This window comes from Capsicum annuum, chromosome 7 (assembly GCF_002878395.1).
Source record: "Capsicum annuum cultivar UCD-10X-F1 chromosome 7, UCD10Xv1.1, whole genome shotgun sequence".
Taxonomy (NCBI): domain Eukaryota; kingdom Viridiplantae; phylum Streptophyta; class Magnoliopsida; order Solanales; family Solanaceae; genus Capsicum; species Capsicum annuum.
In genome coordinates, this window is record NC_061117.1 from 191,862,226 (window position 1) to 191,885,924 (window position 23,699).

Here is a 23,699-nt window from a genome sequence, read left to right on the forward strand (position 1 = left end):
ACTTTAAATCCCATTCATTAGCTAAGCCTAACGATAATCCTGATGGCTTATCACACTTCTGGCGGCCTATCACAGATGTCGTCACATATTTCAGCTAAAGTTCATTCTCTGTCTAAGGTTGACGGTACTTTTGATAACTTATCACAAGGTTGACAGCTTATCAGACATGTTATCAGCTATACTTCTCTCTCTACTTACTCAGAAATCAACTTTTTTACTTCCATTATTGCTGGTTCTTTTGCATCTTGACTTTTCTGCAATATCAAAGAGAAAGCAATCAAAAATGACAAAAGTTGCTTAATACTTTGCAATTATTCTTAATTAAATGCCTTAAATGTGTTAGCATCAATGTGTTAGCATCTGCTCACACATTAACACCCTCAACTAAAAACAATTGCCTTTTATCAAGCAACTAAAACACAACCAAGAGGATACAAAGCACATTCGACAGTCAATCATCCATTTTAGCTCAAACCATATACACCATCTCTAAGGTCTAATTTTATAAAACAACTATGAAGATTATTAAAGAAAAAAAATGCGACACACAGGAATCAAGATATGACATCTATTCAGCAACAACAACCATGCATGTATGTAATACCTTGATCGTTCTTTAAGCCTAAATTCATCTTTTAAGCGAATGGGAAAGAATTCAAAAGTGAATGATATTTAAACCATGCTGTATTTCCCTAATTTATACTTTCTATCTTGTGGATATTTGAATAAGCTTTTTGTCGATACCAATATCATTAAAATCAGAGATCGGAGCAAGAAGTTATGACTATTTGAAATCCCAGACGTGAAACATCGTTATTTAGACCCTCAGCGCATCACGGAGATGAGTAATATCCTAATTTTCACTTTCTAGTCATAACCAAGGTGGCAACGCGATTTCACCGTATCACGCCACTGAGCGGTTTCCTTGTTTTCCAAAATCTAGTGAAGGACTACGATCATGGTGCGTCGTGCCAGAGCTAAAAATTGGGCTCTAGTTTTAGAATTTGCTCAAGGGCATTTTGGTCTTTCCACCCAGTTTGGCCCTCTATATATAGATTCAAGTAGAGAAAAGAAATCCATTCTTCTCCATTTCTATTAAATATCTAGAACTAGGGTTTATCTCTTCCAAATCCAAATCAAATCTTCTCCTAAAAATTCAAGAATTTTTCATATATTTCACCAAGTTATTCAAGAATCAAGTTCTCCAAGTCAAAGGCATCAAGAAACATAGATCAAAAGTGTGAAGAAGAGTTTCCAATCAAGTATTTTCATCTTAAAGTTATAATCCAAGGCATGTGGGGTTTTGAACAACAGTAATCCTTTCGTTCTTGTGCCCAAAACTTTGATTTCTATTATGGATTTATATGAATTTACAAGTGGGTTTATACCCAAATTACTTCATCATGAGACTATGAGAAAATAAATTGTTAAAGCTTTGTTATACATGATTATTATACTATTCCCAAGTTAGGACTTGATATTTAATACTGTGGATTTCATATTTATACCATGAGTTGATATTTCAAGTGCCTTCAAGATGCATGTCAAGCTTTAAGCTTTCTTATGACAGATTGGATTATTGAGTATATTGATTCATGAGATTGAGTTGTTACAATGAGTCTTGATATTTTCTCAAAGTTAATGATGTTTCCATGATTTAATGAATTGATACATTTTGATATTGAGAAAGATTGATTTGATTTGAGTTGAGTTAGGAATCCATAAATTGATTATGATTTGATAAATGATTAAGAGATTTGATTTGATATTCATGATAGACCCTTGTGATGTTTGTGGTAGATTTCCTAACACGTTCTGAGCTTGTGTATGGGAGTAGTATTTATCACTAACCGGGAAATGTGGTATTTACTATGAAACTACGTGCCACCGTAGGATTGGTATTGATATTTGTAGGCTAGAGGCCGAGTATGAGATTGTGATCACTAAGTTGAGGTTGTACTCCCTAGAAATAGTACAACGCTTCCACTAATGTGGGGTTCTCTCCCTAGGAGGGCAAAACATTAGACTCCATATAGCTCAGATGGTTTATGTCTATTATAAGAACCTCCCATGTCCATAATAGTTAAGTTTCTTGAATTATCGAGTTACTTCGAGTCTTGAGTTGAAGAGTTGAGTTGTTTATGATGATTTATGAGGTTTTTATCAATTGATTTATTTACTATGAGATCATGAAAAGTATGTTTCAATCTATCTCAAACCAAGTGAGCCATCATTGTACATATGCATATTTTCATGAAATTGATGATGATATTTATATTGTTTCATGCACCACCACATACTCAGCCCATTCCAAAGTGCTGACCCATATATTTTTCTTATCGGCTACATTTTGTTGTAATGTAGGTTCTGGTTATCAGTCACAATTGCGTTAGAGATATTTGAGTGCCTCAACTATGTTCCCTTTGTGGTGAGTCCTCATGGTTCGAGGACCGTGTCTATATTTTTGGTGATATCATTTTTTTGTTATAGCTTTCAGTACTGTCTGAGTCAGTTAGGAGTTTATCCTAATGGCTCTTTAGTCTTGATTAGTTCAGCCTTTATCAGACTAGAGTATCAGTATGTACAGAATGTCAGTATTTTGATTGTATAGGACACCATATATTTGCTTTTGAGTATGTCCATGATATGATATCCTTTATTATTTTGCCATGACTACTATCAAAGCGAGTTCAAAAAGGGATGACAGGCTTAGAGGGTTAGCTTGAGGCCACGTGTTGCCTTAAGTATTGTGTGACATCTCGGGATAGGTTCTTGGGGCGTTACAAGCTTGGTATCAGAGCCTAAGGTTTAAAGAGTCCTAAAGAGTCTGAAAAACCACGTTACGTAGAGTCTTGATCATCGGTGTGTAGCGTACCACATGTATGAGCAAGAGTCTAGGGACGTTTTAGGAAAAGTCATTTCTTTGTTTCAAAAGTCTATTGTGCCTACGACTTTATCTCTCCATTATCAATTCGTGCTCTCTTATGATAGAAAATGCCTCTTCTTTAATCTTGTAGAAACAACGATCAACCTCAACCTGTTGATCCCTTGAACAAGAATGTGTCTCATGCGGAATTCCAGGTAGTTTTTCAGGCGCTAGCCTAGGTGGATACCTCCAATGCTCAGACCCATGCTCAGGTCACAGTTCCACCTCCACAAGAAGGTAATTCAGCAGAAGCTCAGGTTCATGATTTTATGTGGATGAATCAGCTAGAGTTGTATGGGTTAATGACAGGTAAGGACCTGCAGACGTATCTTGATGAGGTGAAAAAGATCACCCAAATTATATATGTAATGGAGGAAGAAAGTGTGGAGTTAGCTTTCTATTGTTTGAAAGATATTTCTTATGATTGGGTGGATATATGGAGGAAGAGTAGAGGGGAGGATGCCGCTCCCATGACTTGGAAATTATTCCAGGATGCCTTTTTAGAAAGGTTCTTTCCCACAAAATTGAGGGAAGCAAAGGTAGAAGAATTTATCAACTTGCAACAGGGCTCCATGACAGCTAAGGAGTATTTCCTTAAGTTCAACTAGTTGTCTAAGTATACTCCCAGTATGATGGCTGATTCGAGGACCAGTATGAGTAAGTTTCTGACTGGCGTATCGAGTTATGTTGTGAAAGAGTTTAAATCTACTATGCTCAATAGGGATGTGGATCTTTCAAGGCTAATGATACATGCTCAACAGATTGAGGCAGATAATTTAAAGGAGAGAGAGAGTAATAGGAAATAAGAGGGTTAGGTGAAAGCAGCAGGGGTATAGTCAGACTAAATTTTCTGGAGGAAACCACCCTTAGTTCCAGAATCATTCATTCACGCTAGCTCCTTCATCAGCTAGTGCTCCCATATCTAGAGTCAGGTAGGAGCAGGGTAATAGGTCTACTATGTCCAGGTCCTAGGACAGTATGAGTAACCGACCTCATCCTCCTTCATGTGCCAAGTGTGGTAGAGATCATTTTGGCGAGCGCTTTGTTGATTTAAGGGGTTGCTCTGGTTGTGGAAAGTGATGTTGGGCATATTTATATGTCTAAGCACCATAACGTACCCATGTTTTAGCTAAATTTTGAGGATAAAATACAAAATTCTTGCACTTTGTCTATTTTTAGTTAAGTGAGCTGACCTATGTGATTAGCATGCTTTTTAGGTACTAATGAGGAAGATTACGACACTTTGGGGACCTGTGGATAGCAAAGGAAACTTCACATAAAAGGAAAGAAGATTTTGGACTGAATGTGATATAAGGGAACTGTTTCCCAAGCAAACTCAATATTTTTAAATAGTTAAGGATGCAGTAGCAATTTATTAGAGAAGGACGTTATTAAAAGCCTTATGACTGAATTTTTAGGGATTATTGAACATTCGGTATTATTTTCAAAAAGAGAAAGCGGCTTAGCTTGTGATTTCCATTTTATTCATGAGTAGCTAAGTTTATTTGTTAGGGTTATGAAAACCTTGTAGTATACTCTCTATTGCTATGGGTTTTTGAATTTATGATGTGTTAATTCACTTATATCATTACTCTCTTCGTTATGATTGAATTCTCGTGGTTGCAAACATAGGGAATATGCCATTATAGCAATAACTTGTTCGATAGGAAAGTTACTGTTTGGAAAAGAGATTAGTGAAAAGAAAATAGGGTTTCCAACCTCTATTTTACATGTTAATGCCTTAGCAGGATTAACTACTTGGAGAGTTTGTATGATTGGTTGTACACTTTGGATTCGAGAGAACTAAGGTAAATAAATCCTTGATGGTTGAGAAACACTTGGATTTAGAATTAGAATACATCTCTCTATAAGTGCATGCATGTATAAATCCTTATTACTCATAGTTCATAGAGAAGTAAAAGCTACAAGGTGGACATAACCCTAATTTGTCACTCTATGTAATCAAATATTTATACACATATTACTTCATTGTTATATTGTAACTATCATTTCAAATTTAAACTAAAACCCCCATTCAGGAACCTCTGACCAACAGTCCAGTAACAACTACAATACTTAGTAACACAGTATTCCCTGTGGGATTCGACACCCAACTTGGTTGGGTTCTATATTTGATAGCGACCGCTTACTCTCTCGTAAGAGAGGTATAATTTGGGTGTATCAAAAATTTGGGCCACTTACTTAGAGATTGTTTGTATGCTAGATAGGGGAGTCGAGATGCTTGTCCCCATAGTTAGGCTACCAGTGCTCCCACTCCCGTAGTCTGCCCAGTTCTTCCTCAGGGCGCTTCTTCTAGTAATGCTGGTGGTTTGCGCTAGAATCGCTTCTATGCTATACCACCTTTCCAGAAGCAGGAGGACTCTCCAGATGTTATCACTGGTATGCTCCATGTCTTTTATTTTGATATGTATGTGTTGATGGACCCTGGGTCAAGATTTTCTTATGTGACTCCGTTGTTGGCTGTGAATTTTGAGATAAGTGCTGAAAATATTCCTGATCCTATCCTAGTTTCTACCCTAGTAGGTGAATCTATTGTTGCTAAATAAATGTATAAGAAGTGTCCTATCACTGTCCTTCACAGAGTCATATTTGCAGACTTGATTGAGTTAGACATATTTTATTTTGACATTATTCTGGGTATGGATTGGCTTCACTCATGTTATGCACCTATAGACTGTCTTACCTGTGTAGTCAAGTTTCAGTTTCCCAATGAGCCAGTCTTTGAGTGGTCCAGAAATTTTGTATCCCCTAAGAGTCATTTCATATCTTACCTTAAAGCCAGAAAATTGATATCCAAGGGTTTCATCTATCATTTGGTTCGAGTTAAAGACACAAAGTCGGAGACTCCGACTATTCAGTCTATCAGTATTGTCAATGAGTTTTTCGATGTTTTCCTGGAATATCTCCCAAGGGTACCTCCCGATAGAGAGATAAAATTTGGGATTGATCTTTATCCCGAGACACAACCTATTTCTATTCCTCCATATCATATGGCCCCCACAGAACTTAAGGAGTTAAAAGAGCAACTCAAAGATCTTCTTAATAAGGGTTTTATAAGGCCCAGTGTATCTCTTTGGGGTACACTTATTCTGTTAGTGCGAAAGAAAGATGGTTGATTGCGTATGTGCGTTGACTATTGTCAGCTTAACAAGGTCACAGTCAAAAACAAATATCCTCTTCCTAGAATTGATGACCTATTTTATCAGCTACAAGGTGCCAGTTATTTCTCGAAAATAAATTTGAGATCTGATTATTACCAACTTAAGGTTAGAAAGTATGATATTCCAAAGATGGCTTTCCTCATCCGTTATGGTTATTTTGAGTTCCTGGTTATGTCTTTCGGGTTAACTAATGCCCTAACAGCTTTTATGGACCTCATGAATCGGGTGTTTAGACAGTATTTGGATATGTTTGTTATTGTGTTCATAGATGATATTATTGTGTACTCCCGAAGTAAGAAGAACCATGTAGATCATCTTTGAATTATCTTGCAAACCCTTAGAGATCATCAATTATTTTCCAAGTTTAGCAAGTGTGAATTTTGGCTAAGGTCAGTTGCCTTTCTAGGTCATATTGTTTCTTCTGAAAGTATTCAAGTTGATCCTCAACAGGTAGAAGCTGTGAGGAATTGGCCTAGACCTATTTCCCTATATGATATTTGGAGTTTCTTGGGTCTAGCTGGCTACTACCATCATTTCATTGAAGGCTTCTCTTCTACTGCATCTCCTTTGACTCAGTTAATCCAAAAGAAAGTTAAATTCCAGTAGTTAGATTCTTGCCAGAAGAGTTTTCAGGAGTTGAAGACTCGACTCACTTTAGCCCCTGTGTTGACCTTTCCTAATGGTGTAGATGATTTTGTGGTGTATTGTGATTCCTCTAAAGTTGGTTTGGGTTGCGTATTGATGCAGAAAGGTAAGGTTATAGCCTATGCCTCTAGGCAGTTGAAACTGCATAAGAAGAATTACCCGATCCATGATCTTGAATTAGCTGCAGTGGTTTTTTCATTAAAAATTTGGAGACGCTACTTGTATGGAATTCATGTTGATGTCTTTATGGATCATAAGAGTTTGCAGTATGTTTTTACTCAAAGAGAACTGAATCTTCGATAGAGGTGATGGTTAGAATTGCTGAAGGACTATGATATGAGCGTGTTGTATCACCCGGGCAAGGCCAATGTAGTGGCGGATGCCCTTAGTAGGTCGTCCATGGGTAGTGTAGCATTTGTAGAGAAAGGTAAGAAGGAGTTAGTTTGTGAAGTGCATCTTTTAGCGAGGTTGGGTGTTAGATTTCTTGATTTAGTTGAGGGTAATGTTTGGGTCCAGAGTTGTTTTGAATCCTCTCTAATTTTAGAGGTAAAAGAGAAGCAAGATATGGATTCTCATTTGGTTGAACTGAAAGGGTTAGTTAAAGACCAAAAGGTGGAGGTTTTATCCCAAGGGGGAGATGGTGTATTGAGGCTTCAAAATAGGTTATGTGTGCCTGACATTGATGATTTGTGACAGAAATTACGGTTGAAGTGCATGGTGTACGGTATTCTATTCATCCCGGTGCTACCAAGGTGTACCATAATTTGCGGGAAATCTATTGGTGGAATGGTATGAAGAAGGATATAGCAAAGTTTGTAGATAAGTATGCAACTTGCCAACAGGTGAAGATAGAGCACCAGAGACCCGGTAGTATGATGCATGAATTTAGCATTCCTACTTGAAAGTGGGAAGAGCTGAACATGGATTTCATGACCGGTTTACCTCTCTCTTGTTGTCATCATGATTTGATTTTGGGTCATTGTAGAAAGGTTGAATTAGTCCATACATTTCTTGCCAGTGCATACATCTTCCACCGTTGAGGACTATGCTAAGCTGTACATTCGAGAGTTAGGTTGCATGGAGTTCCGTTGTCTACCATTTCCGATAGAGGTACTCAATTTACTTCTCAGTTTTGGAGAGCCTTTCAGAAAGGTCTTGGCACCCAAGTTCATCTTAGTTTCGCTTTTCATCCGCAGACAGATGGCCAGGCTGAGAGGACCATCCAGAATTTGGAGGAAATGTTGAGGGCATGTGTTCTTAATTTCAAAGAAAGTTAGGATGAACATTTTCCATTGATTGAATTTGTTATAGCAATAGTTTTCATGCTAGCATTGGAATGGATCCATTTGAGGCTTTATATGGAATGAGATGTAGATCACCAATAGGTTGGTTTGAAGTGGGTGAAGCTGCTGTGATTGGACCTGATGCTATATTTGAAGCTATGGAGAAAGTTAAGCTAATTCAAGAAAGGTTGAAGACAACCCAGAGTCGCCAGAAGTCATATGCAGATGTGAGAAGAAGAGCTCTTGAGTTTAAAGTTAATAATTTAATGTACCTGAAAATTTCACCCATAAAAGGGGTGAAGAGATTTGTTAAGAAAGGAAAGCTTAGTCCCCGATATGTTGGCCGTTACAGAATTTTGAATCGTATTGGTAAAGCAGCTTATGAGATTGAGTTGCCTACGGAGTTGTCAGCTGTCCACCCTGTCTTTCATATTCCTATGCTTAAGAAGCACATTGGCGATTCTGCTGTTGTTCTTGATCCATCAGAGAACTTAGACATTCGGGATAGCCTTTCTTATGAAAAGATTCCGGTTGAAATCATAGATTTTCAAGTCCATAGACTAAGAAACAAGGAAGTTCCTTTGGTTAAAGTTCTGTAGAAAAATCAATCTGTAGAGGGTGCTACTTGGGAAGAAGAAGCAGATATGAGAGTTAAGTACCCCCGTCTCTTCTCTGCAAGTTCAAATCAAGCTGAAGGTATTATGTTTCCTTAATTTAGTTTCCTCCTAATCCAGTGTATTCGGTTATATAGTTGTTTTCCATCTTGATTCGTGCATTCAGTGAAGTATCTGAAAGTCTAGAGCAAAGTAAGCTTGTTGAATAGATTATTTCAGTAGGGCATTTTCAAGTGTCCTCTTTGACCTTGAGTCTAACTAGCAATATTTGAGGATGAATGTTTCCAAGCAGGAGATATTGTAATACCCCGACCATTTCGTAAGCCTAAACTCATCTTTTGAGCAAATAGAAAAGACTTCAAAAGTGAATGATGTTTAAACCATGCTGTATTTCCCTGATTTCTACTTTATAACATGTGGATATTTGAATAAGCTTTCTATCGATACCAATTTCATCAAAATCAGAGATCAAAGCAAGAAGTTATGACTATCTGAAGTCCCAGTCATGAAACATCATTATTTAGACCCTCAGCGTGTCGCAGAGATGAGTAATATCCCAATTGTCACTTTCCAGTGAGCCTATGCAATATTACCGCATCACACCAATGCTCAATATCAGGATTGTCAAATTCCAGTGCACCAACACAATTCCACCATGTCGCGGTGCCCTTCCAGGTCATAACCAAGGTAGCAAAGCTATTTCACCGCATCCCGCCACTGAGTAGTTTCCCAGTTATCCAAAATCCAGTGAAGGCCAAAAATCAGGCTCCAGTTTTAGAATTTGCTCAAGGGTATTTTGGTGTTTCCGCCCAGTTTGGCCCTCTCTATATAGATTTAAGTAGAGAAGAGAAATCCATTCTTCTCCATTTCTCTTCCAAGAAATATCTAGAACTAGGGTTTCTCTCTTTCAAATCCAAATCAAATCTTCTCCAAGAAATTCATGAATTTTTCCATAGATTTCACTATGTTGTTCAAGAATCAAGTTCTCCAAGTCAAAGGCATCAAGAAACTTAGCTCAAAAGTATGAAGAAGAGTTTCCAATCAAGTCTTTTCATCTTAAAGTTATAATCAAAGGTATGTGGGATTTTTAACAAGAGAAATCCTTTCATTCTTGTGCCCAAAGCTTTGATTTCTATCATGGATTTATATGATTTTGCAAGAAGGTTTATACCCAAATTACTTAATCATGAGACTATGAGAATATAAATTGTTCAAGCTTTGTTATACATGATTATTTTACTATTCCCTAGTTAGGACTTGATATTTAATATTGTGAATTTCATATTTCTACCATGAGTTGAAATTTCAGGTGCCTTCAAGATACGTGACAAGCTTTAACCTTCCTTATGACAAATTGGATTATTGAGTATATTGATTCATAAGATTGAGTTGTTACAATGAGTCTTGATATTTCCTCAAAGTTAATGATGTTGACATGATTTAATGAATTGATACATTTTGATATTGAGAAAGATTGATTTGATTTGAGTCGAGTTAGGAATCCACAAATTGAGTATGATTTGATAAATGAGAAAGAGATTTGATTTGATCTTCATGATAGAACATTGTGATGTTTGTGGTGGATTTACTAACTCGTTCTGAGCTTGTGTCTGGAAGTAGTATTTTTCACCAAGCGGGAAATGTGGTATTTCCCCCGAAACTACGTGCGACCATAGGATTGGTATTGATATTTGTGGTCTAGAGGCCAAGTATGAGATTATGATCAATAAATTGAGGCTGTACTCCGTGGCAAGAGTATGAACTTCCCGCCAATGTGGGGTTCTCTCCTTAGGAGGGCAAAACATTTGACTCCATGTAGCTCACATGGTTTATGTCGGTTATAAGAACCTCCCATGTCCATAAGAGTTGAGTTTCTTGAGTTACCGAGTCACTTCGAGTCTTGAGTTGAAGAGTTGAGTTGCTTATGATGATTTATGAGATTTTTATTAAATGATTTATTTACTATGAGATCATGAAAATTATGTTTCAATCTAACTCAAGCCAAGTGATCCATCATTGTACATATGCATATTTTCATGAAATTGATTATGATATTTACATTGTTGCATGCAACCCCACATACTTAGTACATTCCAAAGTGCTGACCACATATTTTTTCTATGGGCTACATTTTCTCATCATGTAGGTTCAGGTACTCAACCGCAGCTGCGTTAATGATATTCTAGTGCCTCAACTACGTTCCCTCAGTGATGAGTCTTCATGGTTCGAGGATTGTGTCTAATATTTTTGGTGATGTCATTCTGTTGTTGTGGCTTTCAGTACTGTCTGAGTTAGTTGGGGGTTTTTCCCAATGTCTCTTTATTCTTGATTAGTAGAGGATTTTTCAGAATAGAGTATCAGTATGTACAAAATTTCAGTATTTTGATTGTACAGGCCAACATATCTTTGCTTTCGAGTATGTCCATGATATGATATCCTTTCTTATTTTGCTATGACTACCGTCAAAGCGAGTTTAAAAAGGGATGACAGGCTTAGAGGGTTAGCTTAGGACATGTGTGGCCATAAGTACCGTGTGACATCTCGGGATAGGTTCTTGGGGAATTATGATGTACCAAGATTAAACTATCTAAACAAGTTATCAACTAGAAACGCAACCAGTGTGCCTTCACTACAAAGAAGTCCCTCCTTGCTCATATGTGAAATCAAGCATGTTAATGCGGGGACGGTTAAGAGAGACTCACTCTCAGAAAGAAGTTCTAATCAATGTATGCCAAATACCATAAGCTTGTCCTTATTTTCATTACCAAGGTTTTTCAAACAGGTAAGCTAGGATCACTATAGGTCTTTTTCTTCAGCTTGTAACGTAGGCTAAGGGATGGTATGATACTCGATGATATTTAAGGTGAATAAGCCTCCTTGGAACTACACTATTTTTTGGGGTCTCACTTATCAATCTTTACCTTATTTATCCCTTTCTTGATTAAAGAACATTCAAGCTGGGTGCAGTTTTTATTCATTCATTTTCTTTTTTTCACACCTTTTCTTTTCTCATTCTTTTTCTACCACACCCAGCCTTGTATTTTTTTTAACCCTTTTTTATACTCACTTTACATCACGTACCCCTATGATATCCACCCTCAACTAAGTCTATTTGCCTAAGTCAAAGTGCACAATTTTCAAGGAGGACCAGGGCCAAAACAGGTTCATTGCGATACAAATGGGAAGGTGATAGGTATTATTAAAGAATAGGCATTTAGGTGTAAAGTCAGGATCAAGGGATATTATTCACACATGGTAGGTCATTTACGATAAAAGTGGACTAATATCAACAATGGCCTATGATCCTTTCCTAACTACTATCCTACAATAAAGGTAAGACCAACTGGTCAAGTTCTGGATTTAACATACAACGGGAACTAGGTAGTATCTAACACACACATGGCACAAATGTACATCACAAGATACTAACCATTGGGTTCATGCAATTGTTTGCAGTGATTATCATTTCCATAGTACCAATGCCATAACAAGATGCACAGTGGTCACATATAAATGCATATCACACAGTTATAAAACAGACCTTTGGAGGGGTGTTCAAAAATCAACAAAAACATGTTAACTACCTAAGGTACTTGTATTTCTCCTAGTCAACTACTATATTTTAAAAAAACTCACAATACGCCTAAATGCCAGCTCTACTAGGAACAAGACTCTGGGGAAAAAAGGCACGGCAACAAAAATCCCAAGAGGACATCAACACCCATAAGTAGCCCCACCCTCAACTTAAAATCATGCAATGTCCCCAATGTGTCAAACCAAAACAATAGAGTTAGAAATATACCTATGGCACTATGGGTACGAAGATCTGATGTCAATCACATAATATGAATACAAACAACAAAATACCTTAGGTTCCCTCCCAAGCAGCGCCTGATTAAATATCGCGGCACGACTAGGTTATCTTGACTACTAAAAATTCATCAAGATACCTTAAAAGTGCTTCATCCTTTATCCCTTCACTTAGATGATTTGAATTATCGGCCCATATTTTGATCTTTACATCTTTTAGGTGTGTTGGGCAAATGTTAGAGCATGATAAGGAAGGTTCTACACGTCACTTCGAAGACTTGAACTGCTTGCCCAATTTTGCATCAAATTTTTGTATAGGCTCATTTGGCAACAGTGAGAATCTTAAAAATCTACTAAATGGACATCGATCTTTAAGCTTCTTGGACTTCAAGATTAGGTTTGTATTATACCCTTTTGGAAAGACAAACTCCAAAATGTAAGAATTTTCCTCCTCATTTCCAAAATTCATCATTTGCTTGGGTGATTCGAATTTCATCACATCCACTAAGCATAATGTTGAAAAGTGATTTGAGTGAGGTCTTCTCCATAATTTTAGAGTTGCATCCTTCTCGACCTCTTCACCCCAAATTGGGCTAGAGTCTTTATAAGAGATTGGCTTGGTTTCTTTTTTTGCCTCTAGCACTATTTCCTTTATCTTGGCACTATCTCTCATGATTGGTTTGGTTGGTTGGGAAATCACCGAGGGTTGCTCATCATAAAGATCAACATTAATATAGGGTTCTTGCTTCTCATCTTTACACTCTTTCATTATTTTAAATGATTCTATAGATAAGATATCATCTAAACATAATATAGAAGAATGCTTTGAATGATTGACCTCTATATCTATCTCCTCATGAATGATTGGATTCATTTCTTGATGCATATCACATACGATATCATACATTTCTTTCTGGAGATCCAACATTCATTGAAACATAACTTCAATGCCACTCTTCCTAGTGCTTCGTTCTTCCTTTTCTTAACTATATGACCTATCAAACTCTTAAGAAGAGCTAGAGCTTACGTTAGTACAATAGGGGGAGCGGGCATTTGGGAAATCACTCCAATGTCCATCTTGACCACCACATAAAGAAAAATCATACTCTCAGTAGGATGGATTTGGTGCACACATCTCTCTCTCCGAGGAGCATATCTATAATCTTGCCAAAAATAAGGTCTATCACAATATGGACATGGATCATCAAGATAAGATTTCCAACCACCAAGCTCATGTTCATTCCACGATACCATAGTAATAAGTAAACTAAAATAACTATCTACCTAACACAAGAAATAAAAGAAAACTAAAAACAAATATTTACAAGTTTAAATTCAACCAAGTAGGCTAAAATTCAAAACCAACTCAATACGCCAAATTATTCCTTGGTAACGGCACCATTTTTGATAATGCTTAACTCACACGTCAATTTAGTGCAAGGCAGTCGTTGTCAATATATTTATCCAACTTTGGAGTTAGGGTCTAATCCACGAGGAACAATGTGGGTGGTGATTAAGCTAATTTGAAACTACAGCTACAAGTTAAATTTAAACAAATGTTTCAAAAAGATAAAATGTGGGTTTTTGATGATCAAACAAATGTTAAAGTTTTAACTTGCTTTAGAGCTCAAAACTAAAATTTCAATGGTTCAAATTAGTGATAGAGAAACTAGGGTTGTGATCGCTATGATTATTAATCCTCATTAAATAATAACTGTAGTATTGGGTTCTCATGACTTGTGGGAAACACCAAATTATCAGTTTCGACAGTCCATCTAAGTGTTTCTCAACCTGCCTAGATGTTGAAATCCCTAATTCTCTCAAACTTAGGAAATCATTATATTCATACTGATTTTATCTCTAGTTGATCAATTCTGTTACAACATTAATCATTAGATGGGAGCTTAACCTTCCCAAATCCTTGTTGATAATTCACTACCTTTAGTTTATTTCTCAGTTTGAGAAAATCAACATAAGGTGGGATTTATTGTTTGCAACCAATAAATAACAATCATAACAAAAGAATTATCAAGATGTTCCCAAAATCACTCAAACCCTAACCAACAATTAAATCCATGGGGGAATAATCATAGATCCCACAACCCTAGTTGTGGATTTTAGTGACACATGAAAAAGAAAGAGATAGAAATAATTATATTCATCATTCAAAGTAATTAAACTTACAAAAGATGAAGTCTGAAGTTGATTCTCTTCCAAGTTCAAGAAAAATTCCCACAACTAAATCAAAGAGATAAAAAAATTGAATTCTAAGTTAAGAGAGCCAAAAGGAAAAGTAAACTCCCTTGGAGTAAGTTCCAGCCGTTTCTAGATGTTACCTTGAAAACCCTGGAACTTGTTCTTAAATAATTCAGCCTAATTATGGAAACAAAATCACATATAATATCTTTTTTCTTGGACAGATAACATCGTGGGTGATGGCTTATCAGGAGTCTGATGACTTATCACAAATGTCGTCAGCTCCTTTTCACTTTTGACAATCTCTACCTTAGGTTGACGATAAGGCGTGATGGCTTATCATATATTTGATAACTTATCACATATATCATCTATTATTCACTTCCAAAACCATTCACTGGCTAAGCCTAATGACAATCCTAATGGCTTATCACACTTCTGACGGCCTATCACAGATGTCGTCATGTATTCTGGCTGAAGTCCATTCTCTGTCTAAGGCTGATAGTACTTCTGATAACTTATCACAAGGATAACATCTTATCAAATAAGTAATCAGCTAAACTTCCCTCTCTATTAGCTCAGAAATCAACTCTTTTACTTCCATTATTGCTGGTTCTCTTGTATCTTAACTTTTACTGTAATATAAAACAGGAAACAATCAAAAACGACAAAATTTTCTTAATACCTTGCAATTATTCATAGTTAAAAGCCTCAAATGTGTTAGCATCTGCTCATACATCAAACACTCTCTTTACTCTCTCTAAATACTCTCAAGAAAGTCAAGCAAGGGTTTTACTAATTTGGTCATCTCAGGGCTTAAGGGTTGATTGCTCTACATAAATCTTTGTAATTCAGGCATGTTACTCTTTCCTCATTGTCAATTTTGTTAAAACATGTGATTTAAAGTATTGTTCATAAGATATTGATGTTGGGTTTTGAACTATGGGTTGAGGGTTTTTAATATAAATGGTTTAAATACTTTTTCCATGAAATTTATGAAACAATTGTGCTTAAATTAATAGTTGGTAAATGCATTGGGGTGCATGGGAATGGTGGATTTAAATAGGGGTAAAACGGAATCCGCAAATTAATTGGTTTGGTATGGAAATTGGTAATGATCTCAACCCACTTGCATAATTGATTATGGTTTGTGTATTATTACTTGTCCTGAATTATTTCTTGAAGCTAATGCAGGGTATAAATGGTTGAATATCTAAGGATGGTCTTAAAAACCTTGTGGGGTACACGGGAATCCCCTACGAGATTTTTATAATATAGTCTGCAGGGTATATGGGTATCCCCTAAGTGTTGGCTAATGAATTTACTTGCAAGCTATGGTCGGTGTGATGATACCACTAAATAATACTTTAATATTTGTATCCTAAAATTAGTGGGTGGATTATGTGTTAAATGTTTTAATTGGGCAATAATTGGAGTTGAGTTAGCTAGACATAAAGGTGTGATTCTGAAGAACTAATACTAGAATCTCATGTTTACTGACATGAGAGTTGGTCTTGATGTCCATATACTTGTAGGGTACAGGGGAATCCCTGAAGTGTATACTCGTATATATGTATCATGGAGTGTGAAGGGTACAAGAAAATCCCCGATCATCTATAATATCTTTGGTTCATATAACTAACATGCATTGGTCCCGTTCAGGGGGTAACACTGGACTCATATAGACCATGGGTGGATTTATGATGGCAAAGCTACACAAACTCAAGTAAAGGTTTTAAAGTCCATGCCAAGCACGTTCCCTATCCCAGCATTATATTGTAATACCCTGAATTCTGTCTTGTTCAATTTACCTCAAAAGAGTAATATTAGAGATGTAGGACTTGAAATTTTAGCTAAGTGTTGAATACCTAGTCTTACTTTTGGCTTAAAAACTTTGAAGACTTTATTCTCGACCTTTCCAACCTTGAAATGTTAATTTTTAAGTTGTTTCATGATCAGGGTAGTCCATAGTACCTCCAGGGTGATTTTTGGAATTTTTGGAGAAGGATTGGGGCAAGTTTGGTTGGCCAAAATAGAACCTCAAAGTTATATCATAGCGCCGGATAAAAGTAGATGATGTGATACATCACTAATTATGTTGTAGTGAGTGATGCGATGCATCGCTGATTGAGTTGGTGCCCAATTTTTGTGTGTTAAATGATGGGTTATGGGGGCATTTGAGTCATTTACCATCACCTAAATCCACCTAAAACACAAAATATTAGCCCCAAATAGCATAGACACTTCATTATTTATCTTTTTCTTCTCCAAGAACAAAACCCTAGCTCCAAGAATCAAGAACAATCCCATAATTCCTACTCCAAGAAAGCTTTTAATCCAAAGTTCTGGGTTCAAAAACTTCAAGAAGAAGCTTCAAGAACACCATTAGAGAGTCAAAGGTTCAAGATTTTACATTTAATTCATCAAGAAAGGTATGTGGGATTATGAACAAGGATCCTCATTCATCTTTGTTCCCAAGAAACTAGTTTTCAAAGTTAAATTTATATGAATTTATATGATTTATAGTTTAGGGTTCATACCCAATTATCATTGTTTGATGATGTTGATGTTTCAAGTAGTTAAATGTTGAATTTCCTCTCTACTTTTGTATGTTTATGCGTGTGAGATGATTTTATATAAATTGAAGATTAAATTTCATTATCTTGACTAGAATTATACAAGAATTTCAAGATTTTGATTATTTAGCATGACTTTATGATAATTTGACATGAGTTTGATCATGGGTTTTAAGACCTAGGATAAGTATTGTTATCTCAATAAGATGATGCTTTCAAGTATCCCATGACTAGCTTATATTTAGATTTTTTAAAAAAGATTTGATTTTTGATCCTCAGTTAAGTTATGGAATCCCCTACATACTTTTGATTTCAGTTTTGATTATAGTTTAAAGTAAATAGATGTATAACTGGTTTTCATTTTAAACCCTTATGCTAGATTTAAAGTGGATTTCCTATAGAATGAACATACAAATTAAATGGAGTAGTATTTAGCACTGAGCGAGAAGTGTGGGTTTAGTGCATCCTACTTCCCCAGAACTATGACCAAACGTAGGTACAAATTCATATTATATTCCTTTTGTATATGAAAACAGATACAGATTGTGATAACTTAGTTTAGGTTATTCCCTTGGAAAGATTATGGCTCCTCTTCCCAACATGAGGTTTTCCCATAAGTGAACTAGACGTTGGACACTATCATATCTTACATAGTGTATGTTGGTTAGATGAACCTCCCTAATAGAAAATCATTACAAAACAATTTTAAAAGAATTCCCTATAGAACAGAGTAATTTTAATAGAAAAGAACAACAAAAAAGCTTTTAGAAACTACGTGTAAAGGCTCATGATTTTAATCAAATACTATTTTGCATAAGTCATTAGCTATGAGATTTTTGCTTTCAGTTTACAAATATAAAGTGAGTCCCTTTAAACTTAGCTTAAATGATTTGGAAAATAGACTTGACTTCAATCCTATTTATTTCACTAGTAGAAAGAATAATAGTACAATTTTCAGAACTAAATGTTATGACTCACTAGATTTATGCCGTATATTTTGCTATTCATGGTTATGATTTCTTTTAGTTTTTCAGATATTCCAGCTTATAAGAGTCATCTTCATTTAGCATGCATATTTTATGAATTTTGATAACATTAAGATACTATTTCTAATTATGCATTCACCCCCACATGCTCAGTACATTCCAAAAGTATTGATCTAGATATATTTCTATGTTCTATATTATCTTATAATGTAGGTTCAGGTGCTTAGTTCTAGTAGCGTGATTGATCATGAGCATCTCTATCTACATCCCGATAGTGGTGAGTCCTCATAGTTTATGGACCCAGTTATTTAGATTTTCAGCTTTCCAGATTAGTTCATTTAGTTATGTTAGACAGTTCGAGTTAGCTGGGGGTCTGTCCTAACGACTATCTAGTAATATCATTAGAGGCTTGTCCGACTATTTGATATATTTTAGATTTTCAGTGTTAGTTCTTAGATTTTTCTTAGTTAATTACTTTTAAACATTTCATGAAGTTAAACTTAGTTCAGTTCAGATAATATTTTAGTATTTTAGTGTACCGCATGCTTATATTACCTTTGTTTGAGTCATCAGAATGAGTAGCAAGCTTTCAGGGTTAACTCGGGACTACTTGTAGTTCGGAGCACCATGTGGAATCCCGGGACTCATTTTAGGCATTACAAACTTGGTATCAAAGCCTAAGGTTATTAGAGTCCTAGGGAGTCAGACAAGCTGCATTACGTAGAGTCTTGATCATAGGTGTGAAGCGTGGCACATTTATGAGCAAGACGCTACGATATATTTTTAGTAAACTATCTTTTTCTCTCATGATCTATCATGCTTACAGTGTCTCTATCTTCTTTTAACTCATGCTCTTACATGACAATTGAATTGGCTCCTTACTATGCTAATGCACACAGAAATGATAACCAACCACCCCACCCTGCTGACCCTCTGAATGAGAATGTATCCCAGACTGAATTTTGGGTTGCCTTTTAGACGTTTGCCTATGCTGTGACTGCCAATGTTTAGGAAAACCATCAGGCGACAGTCCCACTTCAGCAGAATGGGGATTTAGCAATAGCTGGAATTCATGACTTTATAAGAATAAATCCGCCTGAGTATTTTGGGTCAAGGTAGGTTAGGACGCACAACTTTACTTAGATGAGGTGAGGAAGATCACCCTAAATATGCATGTTAATAAAGAGAAAAGAGCAGAGTTGGCCTCCTATAGGTTGAAAGATATAGCATATAATTGGGTGGTTATGTGGAAAAATAGTAGAGGTCAGAATGTAACTCCTATAAGTTGGTAGGTATTTAAGGACACGTTTCTAGATAGGTTCTTTCCACGTGAAATAAGAGAATCTAAGGTAGAAGAGTTTGTGACCCTGAGGAAGGGTTCGATGATAGTGAAGGTATACTTCCTTACGTTCAACCAGTTATCTAAGTATGCCCCTGATACGATGGCTAACCTTAGAGCAAGTATGAGTAAGTTTGTTACTGGATTATCTGATTTGGTGGTCAAAGAGGGTAGGATTTCCATGCTTATTAGGGATATGGATCTTGCTATACTGATGATTCATGCACAACAGATTAAGCCATAAAAGTTAAAAGGGAGAGAGAGGGGAATTAAGAAGGCTAGAACTAGGCAGTTTAATTATAGCCAGGCTAAGTTTGGAGGGGGAAATCATTCGCAGTTTCAAAATCATTCATCTATGCCAGCGCCATCTTCATCTAGTGCTCCTACCTCCAGGGCTAGGCAGGAGCAGTGGGGTAAGACTTCTGTGGCCAAATCTCAGAATTGTGTGAGTGGAAAACCCAGTTATCCTCCATGGGCTAAGTGAGGTGAGAATTATCTTGGTGAGTGCTTATTGGGATAGAAAGGTTGTTATGATTGTGGTAAGTTGGGTCATGGAATGAGTTTCTGCATACTAAGCAGGGAAACAGAGATGCTCGTGTAGAGACTCAGGCTACTAGTGCACCAGCTCCTCTGGGCTGCCCAGTACCCCCTCAGGTACATCATCCAGGCTACTGATCAGTTTTATGCTTTACCATAATGTGAGGAGCAGAAGAGTTCACCAGATGTTATTACTGTTATGCTTCGTGTCTATCATCTTGATGTTTATGTGTTGTTAGACCCCAGGTTGAGTTTCTCTTATGTGACCCTACTACTTGCAGTAAATTTTGAAGTAGGTCCTAAAAATCTTTCTAAGCCCTTCTTGGTTTCTACCCCAGTGGGTGAGTCAATTGTTACCAAGCAAATTATAGAAAGTATTCTACGACTGTCCTTCATAAGATCCTGTTAACCGACTTAATAGAGTTAGATATGGTTGACTTTGAACTTATTCGTGGTATAGATTGGCTCTATTCCTATTATGTATCTATAGATTGTCGCACCCGAGTGGTGAAGTTTCAATTTTCAGATAAGCCAGTCTTTAAGTTGGGAGGTAATTCAATATTTACCAAGAGTCATTTCATATCCTATCTTAAAGCGAGAAAGTTGATCTCAAAAGGGTACATCTATCATCTAGTTCGAGTCAAAGACACTAAGTTTGAGGCACTAACAGTTCAGTCAGTCCTTGTAGCCAATGAATTTCCTGAATTTTTTCCTGAAGATTTGCTAGGGGTACCTCCCAATAGGGAAATATAATTAGGTATTGACCTTCTCCCAGATACTCAACCCATCTCTATTCCTCCATATCGTATGGCTCTAGCCAAGCTTAAAGAATTAAAACAGAAGCTTAAAGACCTCTTAGATAAAGGTTTCATAAGGTCTAGTATCTCTCCATGGGGGGATCCTATCCTATTTATGCGAATGAAAGATGGTTCTTTGCAAATATGAATTGACTACCATCAGCTGAATAAAGTCACAATAAAAATCAAGTATCATCTTCCTAGGATTGATGACTTATTTGATCAAATCCAAGGTGAGAGTTACTTCTCCAAGATAAAGCTTAGATCCAGCTATCATCAGCTTAGAGTAAGGGAATGTGATATTCCAAAGACAACTTTAAGAACCCAATATGGTCATTTTGAATTTCTAGATATGTCCTTCTGACTAACAAATGCCCTATCAACCTTCATGGACTTGATGAACATAGTGTTTAAACAGTACCTAGACACCTTTTTCATAGTCTTTATCAATGATATTCTAGTCTATTCTCGTAGTAAGGATGATCATGTAGACCATCTTAGAGTTATGTTGCAAACTCTTAGAGATCACCAATAGTTTGCTAAATTTAAAAAATATGAAATTTGGATAAGGTTAGTATCTTTTCTCTGCCATATTATTTATAGTGAGGGCATTAGAGTTGATATCCACAAGACAGAAGCAGTAAGAAACTGGCCTAGACCCATCTCTCTATTATACATTAGAATTTTCTTGGGTTTATCTAGCTAGTACCAATGTTTTGTTGAGGGTTTGTCATCTATTGCGTCCCCAATGTCTAGATTAACTTAGAAGAAAGTTAAGTTTCAGTGGTAAGAGACTCCTGTGAGAAGAGTTTTCAGGAGTTAAAGACTTGACTCACTTTAGCTTTAGTTTTAGCATTACCAGAAGGTACAGATGGATTCATTGTGTATTGTAATGCTTCCGAGATCGGTCTGGGTTGTGTTTTGATGCAGAGAGGTAAGGTTATAACCTATGCCTCTAGACAAATTAAACCTCATGAAAAGAATTAGCCTACCCATGACCTTGAATTAGCTACTGTAGTATTTGCTTTCAAAATTTAGAGGCACTATCTTTACAGGGTGCATGTTGATATGTTTACGAACCACAAAATTTTACAGTTTGTGTTTAACTAGAGGGAGTTAAATCTTCATTAGACAAGGTGGTTAGAATTGTTGAAAGATTATGACATGAGTGTTTTGTACCATCCAGGTAAGGCCAATGTTATAGCAGATGATCTTAGTAGACTGTGTATGGGCAGTACTGCTCATATAGAGAATAATAAGAGAGAACTAGTTTGGGAAGTTCACCGGTTAGCTAGATTGGGTGTGAGATTGGTTGACTCAACTGAGGGGAATGTTTGGCTTTAGAGTAGTTCAGAATCTTCTCTAGTTTCTGAAGTAAAAGAGAAGCAGGACAGGGATTCTAGTTTGGTCAAACTGAAGGGGTCAGTTAAAGACTAAAACGTAGAGGTTTTCTCCTAAGGGGGAGATGGTGTGTTAAGATACAAGAGTAGATTAGTTATGACATATGTTGATGATTTGAGGCAGCAAATTAAGGAAGAATCATAGAGTGTGCGTTACTCCATTCATCTAGGAGCCACCAAGATGTATCACGACTTGTGAGAAATCTATTGGTAGAGTGGTATAAAGAGAGATATTGGAAAATTTGTATCCTAGTATGTGACTTGTCAACCGGTTAAGGTAGAGCTCCAAATACCTAGTGGAACATTACATGTGTTTGGTATTCCTACTTGGAAGTGGAAAAAGGTGAATATGAACTTTGTGACTAGATTACCCCGTTTGCGTTGGCAGTATGATTCAATTTGGGTTATAGTAGACAATTGACCAAATCTACTTATTTATTGCCAGTTCACACGTCCTACATAGCTGAAGATTATGCTAAGTTGTATATCAGAGATTTGGTCAAATTATACGGAATTCCTTTGTCCATTATCTCAGATAGGGGTACTCGATTTACCTCTTAGTTTTGGAAAGCCTTTTAGACGGGTCTTGGTACCCAAGTACATCTTAATTCAGCTTTTCACTCTTAGACAGATGGTCAATAAGAGAGGACCATTCAGACCTTAGAGGATATGTTAAGGGCATGTGTTCTTGATTTCAAAGGCAGTTGGGATGACCACTTGCCATTGATTGAGTTTGCCTAAAATAACAGTTACCATTCTAGCATTCAGATGGCCCCGTTTGAAGCTTTATATAGGTGAAGATGTAGGTTACTAATCAGTTAGTTTGAAGTGGGTGAGGCCACTTTTATTGGGCCATATATTGTGTTTGAAGCATTGGAGAAAGTTTAGTCGATTCGAGAGAGATTAAAAGTAGCCCAAAGTTATCAGAAATCTTATGCCAACATAAGAAGGAGGGATCTTGAGTTTGAGGTGGATGACCTTGTTTATTTGAAGGTTTTACCCATGAAAGGGGTGAAGATATTTGGTAAAAAGGGAATGCTTAGTCCTCGGTATGTAGGTCCTAATAGGATTTTGAGTCATATGGGAAAGGCAGCGTATGAGATTGAGCTACCCATAGACTTGTCATCAGTTCACCCAATGTTCCATGTATCGTTATTAAAGAAGTGCATAGACGATTAAGATATTATAGTCTCTATAGAAATCAAAGATATCTAGAATAGCCTTTTATATGAAGAAGTTCCAGTTGAGATTCTTGATCACTAAATCCGTAGACCAAGGAACAACAAAGTTCCCTTGGTCAAAGTTCTATGGAAAAATCATTCTGTTGAGGGTGCCACTTGGGAAGTAGAAGCAGACATGTGAACCAAGTACCCTCACTTCTTTTCTACAAACTCAGATTCAACTGAAG